At 38.5% G+C, this 16868-nt stretch overlaps 1 non-coding gene across 1 annotated transcript; it reads left to right on the top strand.

Moving 5' to 3' along the window:
- Positions 1 to 2785: 2785 nt before the first annotated feature.
- Positions 2786 to 2889, top strand: LOC130456634 (U6 spliceosomal RNA). Its single transcript, XR_008915703.1, has one exon. It is a non-coding gene; the product is annotated as a U6 spliceosomal RNA (small nuclear RNA).
- The last annotated feature ends 13979 nt before the right edge of the window (positions 2890 to 16868 follow it).

The raw sequence follows: 16868 nt of genomic DNA, 5'->3' as shown, positions 1-16868 counted from the left end.
TGCTTTAAGGCTTACAAAGCACTCTACAAATAGTATCTCATTTGATCCTAACAACTACTTTGGGAGGTAGGTGCTATTACTATCCCATTTTATAGATAAGGAAAGTGAGGTAGCCAGAAGCTCACTTGCTTAGGGTCACACAAGTGAGTATCTGAAGCTGGATTTGCCCTTAGATCCCTCCCTATTCCAGGCCAGTGCTCTATCCATTTTACTACCTAGCATAGAGTCCATGAATTTGAGGTACAAAAGGAGAAATTGTATATTAAAGCTGAGAAAAGTCAGGGAAGGGGATACACATAATAGCTATCTTGATGTATTTTTTAAACCCCTACCTTCCATCTTTATTGGATATTAATAATATCCAATATTATATATTGGTTCTAAGACAGAAGAGTAATAAGGACTAGACTTTGAGGGTTAAGTGACTTGCCCAGGATCACACAGCTAGGAAGTATTTAAACTCATATTTGAACCCAGGACCTTCAATCTCCAGGCCTGGTTCTCAATCCACTTAGCCACCTGGCTGCCTCCTATATATAAGAATTTGGAGGGCTATCATGTCAAGGAGGAATTCCATTTGTTCTGCGTGGTGCCACAAAGCAGATCCAGAAGCAATGATAGAAGTAGCAAAGAGGGAAATTGGAGCTTTTCATTAGGAAATTTTTCCTGACAATTAGAGCCATCCAAAAGTGAAACAGATTGCCTCAGGAGGTGGGGAGGAGCTTTCCTCCTCCTTGAAAATTTATGAACAGGCTGGATGGCCACTTGTCAGATTAGTGGAGATTTCTTTGTGTGTTTGTCAGACAAGATGACAGCTGAGGTCCCTTCCAACTCTGGAGAAAGTCTTTCATTCTGTGAATCATTTGATTTCACATCCTAGTAAAAAAGCAACAATTTACTTAGATAACACTGTATTATTAAGAAGCATCAAACAACACAAAATGGTCATCTCTTCCACCCCAATCCCTGCTCCCCAACCCAGGCAAGAGTCCAATCTCTCCATGTGTCCCCAGTTGCTTCCCTTTCATTGACTTTTCCATCTTCCTACATTAAGGGGGAGGGACTAGTTCAGAGATTTACAGAGGGGAGTAGAGAGAAACAGTGAAGAGTGCTAGCCTTAGGGTCAGGAAGATCAGAGTTCAAAAATCTGCCTCAATGTGCATGTGACTCTGAACAAGTGACCTGACCTTTCTCAGCCTCAGTTTTGTGATCTATAAAATGGAGATTTACAGATAATGTTGCACAGGGTTATTGTGAGGATCAAATGAGATAACATTTAAAGTACTTCGCAACCCTCAAAGCTATCATTACAGTTCATCAGATCATCGCTGCTATTTCTGGGGTCCTGTGGTGATCACATGCTGGCAGGAACCTTGGCTCAATTTCACAAGTGATAATGTTGTTCTGCTCCCCTTTTATCAAAAACAAGGGGTTTGATCTCCACTGGCTTCTTTGAAGGAATACTTTATCATCTACAAGTTGGCAAGAGAAGAAGACATTTTACAATGTCCATTTCTCCCCCTCTACCATGTTCTCAGCAGTTCCTCTCTCTCTCTTCTGCCTCTTCTCTCATTTGCCTTTTTTGAGGTTGCCAGAGAGACATGTTTCTACATGTTTCATACCTCATGCACAGACCTCCTGAAATGGTACATTCAAGAGCCTTTCCCAGAAAATATCCTCTTTACCCTGAAGCTTTCTGGCATCTTTAATCCAAAGAGAGTCCTTGTCTACTCAGCCATGGATCTGTCCCTCAAAGGTTAATAGTGAACAAAGGTCTCCCTTATGTCTATTTTTGTATTAAATGTGTTTATGTTCAAACATACCTAGTGGCTACCTTGGTTTCTAGCAGGTGAGCTAGTCATCCTCCCTCTTCAACCTTCTACTGTACTTTCTACACCCTCTGAACTGTTGGCTTGAATACTCTGAATTGAGCTAAATATAGAGGTAACCAAAGAGATAGACAGAGACTCTTTGGGTGAGGGCAAGACATAAGCCACATAAAGCTACTGTTGCTATATTTTCAAGTTTAAACTCTGTCCATCTATCCTCAGTTGACACATCAGCTACATACACCATGTATATACTATGCTCGACTAGAAAGTAAAGTTTATTTTCAAACAAATTTTTAAGATATAGAAAATGATTCTAGAGTTACAAAATGTCAGAAGAGGAAGGGACCTTGTATGACCCCTACTCCCGCCCATAAATGAGAAGGAGCAGTGGGTAGAAACATTCACTTCCTACAGTTCTCCTCATTCTACCCATTCATTCTTTATAGTTTCTCTCCAAGGAGAGGTTTTTCAGGCTTTTCTTGTAGGTATAGAGTGAGATAGCTAGGTCATGTAGTGGATGGAATGCTGGACCTGAAGTCAGGAAGATCTGAATTCAAATCTAGCCTCAGACACTTACCATCTGTGGCCCTGGGCAAATCACTCAACCTCTGCCAATTTTAGCTTTCTTTCTATAATTTCTTCAGTGTATAATGAGGACAATAATTATGCCTACTACTCAGGGTTGTTGTGAGGATAAAATGAAGTATTTGTAAAGGGTTTTGCAAACCTTAAGTGACCTATGAATACTAGTAATTATTGGTAGTATTAGACTGGTATAGTGTAAATAACATTGGACTTGGTTTCTGTATCCTAAGGGACAGGGGAGTGAAACTGTAGAGTCTGGAAGGCAAAAGTTACTACTACTACAAGCTTTCATGAGCCATGTCTCTCCTATTCTGAGACTACTAGATTTGTCTAGATGTCTGGGATTTTGTTCCAGATTAGACTTTATAGTGCTCACTTCAGCAGCACATTTACTAAAATTGGAATGATATAGAGTTTAGCATGGTTCTCGTCCAAGGATGACATACAAATTTGTGAAGTATTCTATATTTTTCTTACCCTATAGAGAAGTAGAAGGAAATAAGACAGGGAGTGGCAGAGAGGGAAGTAATATAATAGAGGAAGACTTTGGGTATGTTTGTGATCAAAAGTTCCTATAGAGAAGTAGGAGGGGAATAAAAAGGGTGGTGGTGGGAAGGGGAGTGATATAAGGGATGAGAAATGGGGGGAGTGATTAAAAGCAAAACACTGGTGTGGAGTGAAAGAGTGAAAGGAGAAAGGGTAGGATTAAAAGAGGAAATTAAGATGGAGGGGAATACACAAATGGAAGTCATAACCAAATGTAAATGGAATGAACTTACCCATAAAACAAAAGCAGATAAAAGAGTGGTTTAAAAACCAGAATTCTACCATATATTATTTACAAGAAAAACATCTGTGGCAGGTAGACACACACAGAGTAAAGCTAAGAGGCTGGAGCAGAATCTCTTGGGCTTTGGTTGAAACAAACAAAAGCAGTAGCAAACATGATCTGAGACAAAGCTAAAGCAAAAATAGATTTGCTTAAAGGAGATAAGGAAGGTAATTACACCTTTACCAAAAGTAATACAATGAAATAATATTAGTATTTAACATAAATACATCAAATGGTATAGCATTCAGATTTTTTTTTAAACCTTTACCTTCTGTCTTGGAGTCAATATTGTGTATTGGTAAGGGCTAGGCAATGGGGGTCAAGTGACTTGCCCAGGGTCACACAGCTGGGAAGTGTCTAAGGCCAGATTTAAACCTAGGACCTCCCATCTCCAAGCCTGGTTCTCAATCCACTGAGCTACCCAGCTGCTCCTTAGTATTCAGATTTTTTTAGGAGAAACTAAAGGAACTTAAAAAGAGGAAATAGACAATAAAACCATAATAGAGGGGGACCTCAACCTTCCCCTTTCAGAATTAGATAAATCTAACAAAAAAAGAAGTAAAGGAAGTAAATGAAATTTTAGAAAAGTTAGATTTAATAGATATCTAGAGAAAATTGAATAGAGATAAAAAGGAATATACTTTCTTTTCAATAACACATGGTACATATACAAAAACTGACTATGTATTAGACCATAAAAACTTCACAACCAAATGTAGAAAAGCATGTATAATAAATGAAACTTTCCCAGATCATAAAGCAACAAAAATTATGATCAAAAAGGGTTCTTGGAAAAGCAAATTAAAAATTATTTCAAAACTAAGTAATCTAATTCTTCAAAACAGGTGGGTCAAAGAATAAGTCACACAAATAAAGTTAGATCTAAATGATTGGGAAAATATTAATTGTTCATAGGTATAGGAGGATCTAATATAATAAAAATGACAATCCCACCTAAATTAACTTACTTATTCAGTGCCATACTAATCAAGCTACCAAAAATATTTTATAGGACTAGAAAAAATAATTTAGAAAATTCATCTAAAAGAATAAAAGGTCAAGAACATTAAGGGAACTAAAAAAAATGTGAAGAATGGTGACCTAGCAATACCAGATCTTAAACTGTACTCTAAATCATTAGTTGTCAAAACAATCTGGTGTTGGTTAAGAAATACAAGGGTGGATCAATGGAATAGATTAGAGAGGTAAATGATCTCAGCAATCTAATGTTTGATAAACCCAAAGATCCAAGCTTTTAGGATAAGAACTCACTAATTGACAAAAACTGCTGGGAAAATTGGAAAATAATATGGTGAAAATTAAGTTAAGATCAATATATAGAGAGCCAGGCTTGGAAACAGGAAGTCCTGGAGTCAAATCTGCCCTCAGGTACTTTCTAGCTATATACTGTGAGCAAGTCACTTAACTTCCATTGCCAGCCCTTATCACTCTTCTGCCTCAGAACCAATACACACTATTGATTCTAAGACAAAAGGTAAGGTTTTAAACAAATAAATTAGGGGAACATAGAATAGTTTACCTGTCAGATCTATGGAGAAGGAAAATGACAAATGTTGGAGGGGATGTGGCAAAATTGGGACACTAATGCATTGTTTGTGGAATTTTTAACTGATTCAACCATTCTGGAGGGCAATTTGGAATTATACCCAAAGAGCTATAAAGGAATACATACTTTTTGATACAGAAATATTACTTTGATGTCTATATCCCAAAGAGATTTTTAAAAATGGGAAAGGATCTGTTTGTACAAAAATATTTATAGCTGCTCTTTTTGTGGTAGCGAAGAATTGGAAACTAAAGAGATTTCCCTCAATTAAGGAATAACTGAACAAATTGTGGTATATGATGGTGGATAGAATACTAATGTGCTGTAAGAAATGATAAGTAAGATGATTTCAGAAAGAGCTGGAAAAGTCGATGTGAAGTGATGCAGAGTGAAATAAACAGATTAGACTTTATATTGTGACCATAGAATTAAATGTGCTGACAAGAAGTCAAAAGAGACAGATGAAGCTTTTTGGGGACAGAACAAAATGGCTTTTGAAGAATCTTAGTGGCTTTCCTTGTGTGTCTCTGTTTATGTTTCTCTGTCATATGTCTCCCTGGGAATATCTGATGCACTGTGCTGTGTGGTAAACTTCCTGAGATCTTGATTAAAGAAAACACCAAAGGGCTGGACAAGGATGATTCTGTCACAAGGTAAGCATTATTGTGTGGAAAGGGCAATATTTATTAGGGTTCTTGCTATTTACTCCAGGCTAGTTTTTCACTAAAAAGCAAAGAATTTCTCTCTGAAACTTGATTGGTTCAAGAGACTAAAGTTCAACCCATTATCACACCTTTCTATCATCTCTGGCCAAGATCAGCCCAATGAATCCATCAAATTTGGCATGTCATAATGCCATGAGAGTTAACACACTCTTTGGATCAGATCCATTTCCATATGAACACATGGAAAACCAGTACCTTTGTTGAGTACCCTTTTACATGTTCTTCTTTTTTTGATACTTTTGATAAGTATCAAACTGTCTACAAGTGTCTTATTTCATTTCAATATCTTCTCTATGCTGATGATTCTCAAATGTACTTATCCAGCCTGAAATTCTCTTCTGACTTCAAATCTCACATCAGCAACTGCCTATTAGATATCTTTATATGGATGTCCCATACCCATCTTAAGCTTGACATATCCAAAACTGAACTCATTATCCCTCTTCTCAAAGGTCCCCCTCTTTCTAACTTTCCTATTATTGTCTAGGCTACCACCATCTTCCCAATCAAGCAAGCTTGCAATCTAGGTGTCTTCCTCACAATCTCTCACCCCCATATCCAATCTGTTATCTTCAAGATCTGTCAATTTTGCCTTTTTGTAGCTCTCAGATATGCTCCCTTTTCTTCACTGCCACTGCCACCACCCTGATACAGACCTTCTTCAGTCTGCACCTTGCTTATTGCAATAGTTCAAGTCTCTCTTCACTCCCGGTCAGCCTCCTCAGCTGTCAAAGTGGCATTCTGATTATGTTAACCTCTTTCTCAATACATTCCAGTGACTTCCTATCATCTCCAGAATCAAATAGAAACTCCTCTATTTGTCTCTCAAAGCCCTTTGTATCTTGTTACATGCCTACCTCTCTAATTCTTGTACACATTACTCCTCCCAATGTTCTCTGTGATGCAGTGACAGGAATCTCCTTTTTGTTCCTCAAGCAAGAAGTTCCATTTCCAGATTTTCCAGAAGGCATTTTCACTGACTGTCCCCATGCTTAGAAAGTTTTCCCTCCTCATCTCCAACTCCTGACTTTCCTGGACTCCTTCAAGTCCCCTCTAAAATTCTATTTTCCATCAGAAGACTTTCCCAATATCCCTTCATTCTAGTGCCTTTTCTTTGACATTTACCCTGTATTTAGCTTGTCTATACATAGTTGTTCATGTGTTATTTCCCCACATCAGACTGTGAGCTCCTGGAGAGCAGAGACTATATTTTTACCTTTCTTTGAATCTCCAAGCACTTAGGACAGTGACTGGATCACACTTAAAAAAGTAGTAACAAAAAGTGGACACACTTACAAATGTTTATTGTCTTACTACTTGACTAGTGTGAATCACTGAGTCAGTCATAGCTCACAACACCTTGATAACACTATCGGAACTCTTCCATGTCTTGGGAATCCCTATGATCATAGAATCTTGATAGATGGAATCAGTGGTGGGACCCTGTCGGTAACATCAGTACTGTGGACTCTACCCCACCCTGAAAGCCTAGAGGAGAACCTTTAATGGAGATTATCCATGGGGCTAGGTGAAGAGCTATAGAAACTGCAAGGAGTATTCACAGAATTTGGGGTGCAGCAAAAATCTAGGATAGTTTCATTAGCACTTCCAATTGTGGAAGCTTTGTGGTCTGCTGTCTTTCCTCCATCCACACTCTGGGGTAGCTGACCTTTCTAAAGCTAGTCTTTAAGGACCACCAAGGACTTTAATGACATTACTGATGAGGGTTGCCTTTAGCATGAGGATTTTGGTGGGGAATTGAGCGGAGATGAGGAGGATGATATTAGGAAAACATTTATGAAAAAAAAAGAAAATGTTTATGACAGTGATCGTCCCTATGTGTATATATATACATATTGGTATATTTATGTAATTAACATATAATAAATATATATGTATTTATGGTTTTTGTTAATTTATATTTATACTATAAGTTTTAATATGCATATGTACCATATATGAACTTGTCTCTCCATTAGAATATAGATTCCTTATGAGTAGGGATTGTTTTATTCTTTGTACTTGTATTCATAGTACCTGGTACATAGCAGAGACTTAATAAAAGCTTGCTGATTTACTGATTACTGATAGCTAACTAGTGGTTAGCTATTTGTGTGGCTGACTCTTTGAATCCTATATCTTACACTCTCATATGAAAAGCAAACTGAAAGCCTACCCAGGACTGAGAGCCCCTTGTCAGCCTCTGTTTATAATTAGGTATGGCTGGGATGAAGGGAGTGCTTGATTGTGGCTTTGCCTTTTGGAGTCTAGATTCCCAGGCAAAAAGATGCCTGGAGACTTTAGTTCAGCTCTGGGACAGAGAGGCTTTTCAAAGTTTGGACGCCTGGGCTCATGGCACCCTCTCCTGACCAACCCAAGTCATCACAGGTCTATATTGCTTGGGAAGGCAAGTTCTCAGAGGAGAGGGCTACTCAATAATTCTTTTATTTTGCTCTTTTCCTATTGCGTTCCTACAAGCGGCTGCTCCAAATGTTCTGTTCTTCCTCAATCTCCCTCTCAGAAGATGACTCCTCGACCTCTGCCATATCTGAGATCTTCTCTTGTCCTTTCATTCTCCTTCCAAAATCTCATCTTTTTTTCTTCCTTCCCTCTGATTCTTTTTTTTTTTTAATTTTAAACATTATTTTATTTGGTCATTTCCAAACATTATTCACTGGAAACAAAGAAAATTTGCTTTTCCTCCCTGCCCCCCCCCACCTTTCCCTCTCCCATAGCGGACGCACGATTCCACTGGTTATCACATGTGTTCTTGACTCGAACCCATTTCCCTGTTGTTGGTATTTGCAATAGAGTGTTCATTTAGAGTCTCTCCTCAGTCATATCCCCTCCACCCCTGTAGTCAAACAGTTGCTTTTCATCAGTGTTTTTACTCCCACAGTTTATCTTCTGCTTGTGGATAGTATTTTTTAGATCCTTGCAGATTGTTCAGGATCACTGCATTGCCACTAATGGAGAAGTCCATCACCTTCGATTGTACCACAATGTATTAGTCTCTGTGTACAATGTTTTCCTGGTTCTGCTCCTTTCGCTCTGCATCACTTCCTGGAGGTTGTTCCAGTCTCCATGGAATTCCTCTACTTTATTATTCCTTTTAGCACAATAGTATTCCATCACCAACATATACCACAATTTGTTCAGCCATTCCCCAATTGATGGGCATCCCTTCATTTTCCAATTTTTGGCCACCACAAAGAGCACAGCTATGAAAATTCTTGTACAAGTCTTTTTCCTTATTATCTCTTTGGGGTACAAACCCAGCAGTGCTATAGCTGGATCAAAGGGCAGACAGTCTTTTATCACCCTTTGGGCATAGTTCCAAATTGCCCTCCAGAATGGCTGGATCAATTCACAACTCCACCAGCAATGAATTAGTGTCCCTACTTTGCCACATCCCCTCCAGCATTCATTACTTTCCATAACTGTCATGTTAGTCAATCTGCTAGGTGTGAGGTGATACCTCAGAGTTGTTTTGATTTGCATCTCTCTGATTATAAGAGATGTAGAGCACTTTTTCATGTGCTTGTTAATAGTTTTGATTTCTTTGGCTGAGAACTGCCTGTTCATGTCCCTTGCCTATTTATCAATTGGAAAATGGCTTGATTTTTTGTACAATTCTTTGTAAATTTGAGTAATTAAACCTTTGTCAGAGGTTTTTATGAAGATTGTTTCCCAATTTGTTGTTTCCCTTCTGATTTTCGTTACATTGGTTTTGTTTATACAAAAACTTTTTAATTTGATGTATTCCAGATTATTTATTTTGCATTTTGTAACTCTTTCTAAGTCTTGCTTGGTTTTGAAGCCTTTCCCTTCCCAAAGGTCTGACATGTATGCTATTCTGCGTTCGCCTGATTTTCTTATAGTTTCCTTCTTTATGTTCAAGTCATTCACCCATTTTGAATTTATCTTGGTGTAGGGTGTGAGGTGTTGATCTAAACCTAATCTTTCCCACACTGTCCTCCAATTTTCCCAGCAGTTTTTATGAAATAGTGGATTTTTGTCCCAAAAGCTGGGATCTTTGGGTTTGTCATATACTGTCTTGCTGAGGTTGCTTGCCCCCAGTCTATTCCACTGATCCTCCTTTCTGTCTCTTAGCCAGTACCAAATTGTTTTGATGACCGCTGCTTTATAATATAGTATGAGATCTGGGACTGCAAGACCCCCTTCCTTTGTATTTTTTTAAATTATTTCCCTGGATATCCTTGATCTTTTGTTCTTCCAAATGAACTTTGTTATGGTTTTTTCTAAATCAGTAAAAAAAATTTTTGGAAGTTCCATGGGTATGGCACTAAATAGATAGATGAGTTTGGGTAGGATGGTCATTTTTATTATATTGGCTCGTCCTACCCATGAGCAGTTAATGTTCTTCCAATTGTTCAAGTCTAGTTTTAGTTGTGTGGAAAGTGTTTTGTAGTTGTGTTCATATAGTTCCTGCGTTTGTCTCGGGAGATAGATTCCTAAGTATTTCATTTTGTCTAAGGTAATTTTGAATGGGATTTCTCTTTCTAGTTCTTGCTGCTGAGTCGTGTTGGAATTATATAGAAATGCTGATGACTTATATGGCTTTATTTTGTATCCTGCAACTTTGCTAAAGTTGTTGATTATTTCGATTAGCTTTTTGGTTGACTCTCTAGGATTCTGTAAGTAGACCATCATGTCATCTGCAAAGAGCGATAATTTGGTCTCCTCCTTGCCTATTTTAATGCCTTCAATTTCTTTTTCTTCTCTAATTGCTACTGCTAGTGTTTCTAATACAATTTCAAATAATAGAGGTGATAATGGGCATCCTTGTTTCACTCCTGATCTTAATGGGAATACATCTAGTTTATCCCCATTGCAGATGATATTAGTTGATGGTTTTAGATATATACTGTTTATTATTTTTAGGAATGACCCTTCTATTCCTATGCTTTCTAGTGTTTTTAGTAGGAATGGGTGTTGTATTTATCAAAGGCCTTTTTTGCATCTATTGAGATAATCATGTGGTTCTTGTTGGTTTGCTTGTTGATGTGGTCAATTATGTGGATAATTTTCCTAATGTTGAACCAGCCCTGCATCCCTGGTATAAATCCTACTTGATCATGGTGGATGACCCTTCTGATCACTTGCTGGAGTCTTTTTGCTAGTATCCTATTTAAGATTTTTGCATCTATATTAATTAGGGAGATTGGTCTATAATTTTCTTTCTCTGTTTTTGGCCTGCCTGGCTTTGGAATTAGTACCATGTTTGTGTCATAAAAGGAATTTGGTAGAACTCCCTCTTTGCTTATTATGTCAAATAGTTTGTATAGTATTGGAGTTAGCTGTTCTTTGAATGTTTGATAGAATTCACTGGTGAATCTGTCAGGCCCTGGGGATTTTTTCTTAGGAAGTTCTTTGATGGCCTGTTGGATTTCTTTTTCTGATATGGGATTATTTAAGAAATCTATTTCTTCTTCTGTTAGTCTAGGCAATTTATATTTTTGTAAATATTCGTCCATAGCACCTAGGTTGGTATATTTATTGCCATATAGTTGGGCAAAGTAGTTTTTAATGATTGCCTTAATTTCCTCTTCATTGGAAGTGAGATCCCCCTTTTCATCCTTGATGCTGTTAATTTGCCTTTCTTCTTTCCTTTTTTTTTTTAAATATATTTTATTTGGTCATTTCCAAGCATTATTCGTTAAAGACATAGATCATTTTCTTTTCCTCCCCCCCCCCACCCTCCATAGCCGACGCGTAAGTCCACTGGGCATTAGATGTTTTCTTGATTTGAACCCATTGCTTTGTTGATAGTATTTGCATTAGAGTGTTCATTTAGAGTCTATCCTCTGTCATGTCCCCTCAACCTCTGTATTCAGGCAGTTGCTTTTTCTCGGTGTTTCCACTCCCATAGTTTATCCTTTGCTTATGAATGGTGTTTTTTTCTCCTAGGTCCCTGCAAGTTGTTCAGGGACATTACACCACCACTAATGGAGAAGTCCATTACGTTCGATGATACCACAGTGTGTTTGTCTCTGTGTACAATGTTCTCCTGGTTCTGCTCCTCTCGCTCTGCATCACTTCCTGGAGGTTGTTCCAGTCTCCATGGAACTTCTCCACTTTATTATTCCTTTTAGCACAATAGTACTCCATCACCAACATATACCACAGTTTGTTCAGCCATTCCCCAATTGATGGGCATCCCCTCATTTTCCAGTTTTGGGCCACCACAAAGAGCGCAGCTATGAATATTTTTGTACAAGTCTTTGTGTCCATTATCTCTTTGGGGTACAGACCCAGCAGTGCTATGGCTGGGTCAAAGGGTAGATATTCTTTTAGCACCCTTTGGGCATAGTTCCAAATTGCCCTCCAGAATGGTTGGATCAGTTCACAGCTCCACCAGCAATGAATTAATGTCCCTATTTTGCCACATCCCCTCCAGCATTCATTACTTTCCTTTGCTGTTATGTTAGCCAATCTGCTAGGTGTGAGGTGATACCTCAGAGTTGTTTTGATTTGCATCTCTCTGATTATAAGAGATGTAGAACACTTCTTCATGTGCTTGTTAATAGTTTTGATTTCTTTATCTGAGAACTGCCTATCCATTTCCCTTGCCCATTTATCAATTGGAGAATGGCTTGATTTTGTGTACAATTGATTTAGCTCTTTATAAATATGAGTAATTAAACCTTTCTTCTTCTTTCCTTTTTTTAATTAGATTGACCAGTACTTTGTCTATTTTGTCTGTTTTTTCAAAGTACCAGCTTCTAGTCTTGTTTATTAGCTCAATAGTTCTGTCACTTTCGATTTTATTAATTTCTCCCTTAATTTTTAGGATCTCTAGTTTGGTTTTCTTCTGGGGCTTTTTAATTTGTTTAGTCTAAAATTTTTTGATTTGCATTTCCAATTCCTTGATCTCTGTCCTCCATAATTTGTTAATATATGCACTCAGGGATATGAATTTTCCTCTAAGTACTGCCTTGGCTGCATCCCATGAGGTTTGAAAGGATGTCTCGCCATTGTCATTTTCCTCAACGAAATTATTGTTTCTATGATTTCTTCTCTAACTAACCAATTTTGGAGTATCATATTATTTAATTTCCAATTAATTTTTGATTTGGCTCTTCATGTAGCCTTACCGATCAATATTTTTATTGCCTTGTGATCTGAAAAGGCTGCATTTATTATTTCTGCTTTTCTGCATTTGAGTGCCATGTTTCTGTGACCTAGTGTATGATCTATTTTTGTGAATGTGCCATGTGGTGCTGAAAAGAAGGTGTATTCCTTTTTGTCCCTATTTATTTTTCTCCATATGTCTATTAACTCTAATTTTTCTAAGATTTCATTCACCTCTTTTACCTCTTTCTTGTTTATTTTTTGGTTTGATTTATCTAAATTTGATAGTGGTTGGTTCAAGTCTCCCACTAATATGGTTTTACTGTCTATTTCCTCCTTCAATTCTCCTAGTTTCTCTATTAAAAATTTGTATGCTATACCATTTGGTGCATACATGTTGATTAGTGATATTTCCTCATTGTCTATACTCCCTTTTAACAGAATATATTTACCTTCCCTATCCCTTTCGATCAGGTCTATTTTTGCTTTGGCTTTATCAGATATCATGATTGCCACTCCTGCCTTCTTTCTGTCACTTGAGGCCCAAAAGGTCTTACTCCAACCTTTAATTCTAACCTTGTGAGTGTCAACCTGCCTCATATGTGTTTCTTGAAGACAACAAATGGTAGGGTTTGGGGTTCTAATCCAATCTGCTATTTGTCTACGTTTTATGGGTGAGTTCATCCCATTCACGTTCAAAGTTATGATTGTCATTTGTGGATTCGCTGGCATTTTGATATCTTCCCCTAGTTCTGACCTTTCTTCTTTAGCTATCTCCTTTTTAAACCAGTGATTTACTTTAGGTCAGTCCCCCTAGTCCCCTCCCTTGAGATGCTTCCCTTTCTAACCCTTCCATTTTTATGCTCCCTTCCCCTCCCCCCTCTACTTCCCTCCCTTTTTATACTCCCTCCCCCCACCCCTCCTTAATTTTCCTTTCTTTCTTGCCCTATTGGATAAGATAGAATTCAGGATCCCACTGGATCTAGATGTTCTCCCCTCTCAGATTTGATTTCACTGAGAGTAAGGTTTAAGTAATTCCACTTCATGCTCTCTTCCTCTCCTTCTCATATGAGAGTTCTTCCCCTCCCCTTCCCATGTGTATCTTTATATGGGAAAGATTATTCTATTAAGTCCCCCCCCTATTTCTTGAAGTTATTCTTGGTATTATCAACGATTCCCCCCTCCCTTTTCCTTTCTTTGCCCCCACTTTCCCCAAATCTTCTTAATGCCCCAATCTTTCCCTATGCATGTTTCTTCTAATTACTCTTATGATGCATACAATTTTTGAGAGTTACATAAAACATTTTCCCCACATATTAATATATATAATTTGATGTAAATGTAGTCCTTATAGAAGAGAGTTTGACTTAAAGAAAAAGATAAGATTTATCTCCTTTTCCCTTTCTTTCATATTTACCTTTTCATGTTTCTCTTGCTTTCTGTGATTGGATATCAAATTTTCCACTAAGTTCTGGTCTTTTCTTAGCAAATGCTTGGAAATCTTCTATTTTGTTGAATGCCCATACTTTCCCCTGGAAGTATATAGTCAGTTTTGCTGGGTAGTTGATTCTTGGTTGGAGACCCAGCTCTCTTGCCTTTCTAAATATCGTGTTCCATGCTTTGTGGTCTCTTAGTGTGTTAGCCACTAAGTCCTGTGTGATCCTTATGGGAGCCCCCCTATATCTGAAGCTCCTCTTCTTGGCTTCTTGTAGGATTTTCTCCTTTTCTTGGAAGCTCTTGAATTTGGCAATTACATTCCTAGGGGTTGTCTTTTGTGGATTTAGTATAGAGGGTGTTCTATGAACCCTTTCTATTTCTATTTTGCCCCCTTGCTCCAGAACGTGTGGGCAATTTTCTTTTATAATCTCCTGTAGAATAATATCGAGTTTAATGTTTATCTCTGGTTTTTCTGGGAGACCGATAATTCGGAGGTTTTCTCTTCTCCCTCTGTTTTTGAGATCTGTGACCTTCTCAGTGAGATATTTTATGTTTTCTTCTAATTCCTTAAGTTTTTGGCTTTGCTTTATTGATTCTTGCTGTTTTATGATCTCACTTTCTTCGAGTTGCTTAATTCTGGTCGTTAGGGACTGGTTTTGCTTTTCAGCTTTGTCTGCCCTTCTATTGGATGCTTCGAGCTCTTTTTCCAATTGAGCAGTCTTATCTGTCAGACTGCTGATCTCTTTCTCCCATTTTTCTTTCCAGGTTTTCATCTTTTGGGTAAGTTCCCATTTGAGATCTTACATAGCTTGTTGATAGTTTCCATTTTGGGAGGCATGTTCTGATTTTTTTTTTTGGATTTCATCCTCTTTCTCTTCTTTTCCTTGGGTACTTCAACCATAAAAGTTTTCAATAGTCACCTTTTTCCCTTTCTTCCTGGAGGCTTGATTTTGGGCCATGTGAGCCATCCCTTTGGTGGTTTTATTACCCTTTCCTTTTTGGTCTGGGGTCTGGGTGATATGGGCAGGTTTTCTGTGAATTTAGGTTGCCTCAGACTAGTTCTTCCCAGCCTCCGAGGTTTCTTAGAGTGCTGTGCCCCTGATCACAGCCAAACTGCCCAGGTGTTCAGCTCCACTCAGATAATCAGCGTGTGGTCCTCCCCTGGTGTTTAGCTCCTCCCAGATGCTCAGTGAAACCGCCCCGAGTAAGGCTCCGCAGCCCATGCTCAGTGCAGGATTCTCCCATGAAACCGCCCTGAGACTTTTTTCCTGGCAGTCCCCAGATCCCAAGGACCCTGGAATGCCCCCCCAGACAGAGACGTTCCCCACTCACTCGCTGTCCCAGTGAGCGCTCCGGTAGCTCACTCTGGTTTGGTGGGGGAGGTTGTAAACCTCAACATTTCTCAGACTTATGAATGTTAGGGGTTTCCCCCATTGGGGAATCTTCTACTTAAAAAAATTCCCTAGCAGATAGTGAGAATTCTACTTGAATGTGAGGGCTCCTTGCCTTGGGAATATCCCTACTCCACCCTACTTAGGACTGCTTTAGGACAGAGAGCTCCTTGAGAAGAATGAAAAGTACTTTGATCCATGCTTATGGAAGGGACAGGAAGTTCATTGAGTCATGAATGTTTTAGAATTGATACAATGGGATACTAAGTACCTATAAAGGTGGGCAACTTGTAAACTACTTAGACCTAAAAGGGTGATAACTTAATCAGAGGTTTTTTCTTAATGAAATTTGTCAACACAGCAGCATTTTTTCTGACTTACTAAAGAGATTAAAACTACTCAACTGTGAATTCAAAATGGGTGGTCCTTTAGAAACATCTACAGTGATTGGTAGATGTAAGGATTTAGGGGAGGTGACATAGGAGATTTTGCCCTTAAAAATAAGAGCTCAGAGAAGAGCTGGATCTGATTCTGAGGGAGCTCATTTTGAGAAGACTCATTCTGAGGATCACGATTGCTGACTCTCATTCTGAAGGAGAGCTCCTTGAGAAGCTCCTCTGAGGGGCTCTGGGGTAGGAGCTCTGGAAGCTCTTGAGAGAGACCCTTTGAAACAATCTCTGGCTGGAAGACTCTTTGAGGAAGGACGCTGGCCTGTTGTCACTAAAATCCTTGTTTAGTCAGACCTTGTGGTGAGTATTAAAAAACTGACTGATTTCTCTTTTAAGACTCAGGTCTAGGCCATATTGGCTTGAGACCCTTCATACTTATTCCTTTCTTTCTCTCTCTTTCCTTGATTACTCATTGTATTGTTAATTAAAATCTCTATAAAACCCAATTGACTTGGGTATTTGAATAAGTGGGAATATTTCCCTGGCGACCATCTTATATTTGATTTTAAAACCAAGACACTGTAGTGAAACATATTCTGTGGTCAAATTTACTCACCCTCTCTTATATCTATCACAATTTATATCTTTCCACTATTTTAATCACTACAGTTTAAGACCTCAACCATTTTAAATCTCACAAGGTGTGTGTGGGGGGAAGGGTGGCTCAGTTCATGTTTCTGTGCAAACTTTTCCTCCTTCTTATTATAGTGTGGAAATGTTCAAACCCCATGTACCTTCACCTCTGTAGGGTACTGGGGAGTACTGGGGAGTCCTTCTGATCCTCCAAAGGTGATTTTTATGCTCCTTTGATGTAGTCTATTTCTTTTGGTGCCAGGGAGAAGAAGGGTCTAGATTGTAGCCATGATTACTCAGAAGTTCCCTTCCCTCTGATTCTTAAAAATGTGACCCCTCTCTTTCTTCAGAGTCCACACTTTTCCATCTATAGACTCCATTC

This window comes from Monodelphis domestica, chromosome 1, assembly GCF_027887165.1.
Source record: "Monodelphis domestica isolate mMonDom1 chromosome 1, mMonDom1.pri, whole genome shotgun sequence".
Classification (NCBI taxonomy): domain Eukaryota; kingdom Metazoa; phylum Chordata; class Mammalia; order Didelphimorphia; family Didelphidae; genus Monodelphis; species Monodelphis domestica.
Note: the sequence above shows the minus strand (reverse complement) of the source record. Positions and strands in the feature narration are given on the sequence as shown.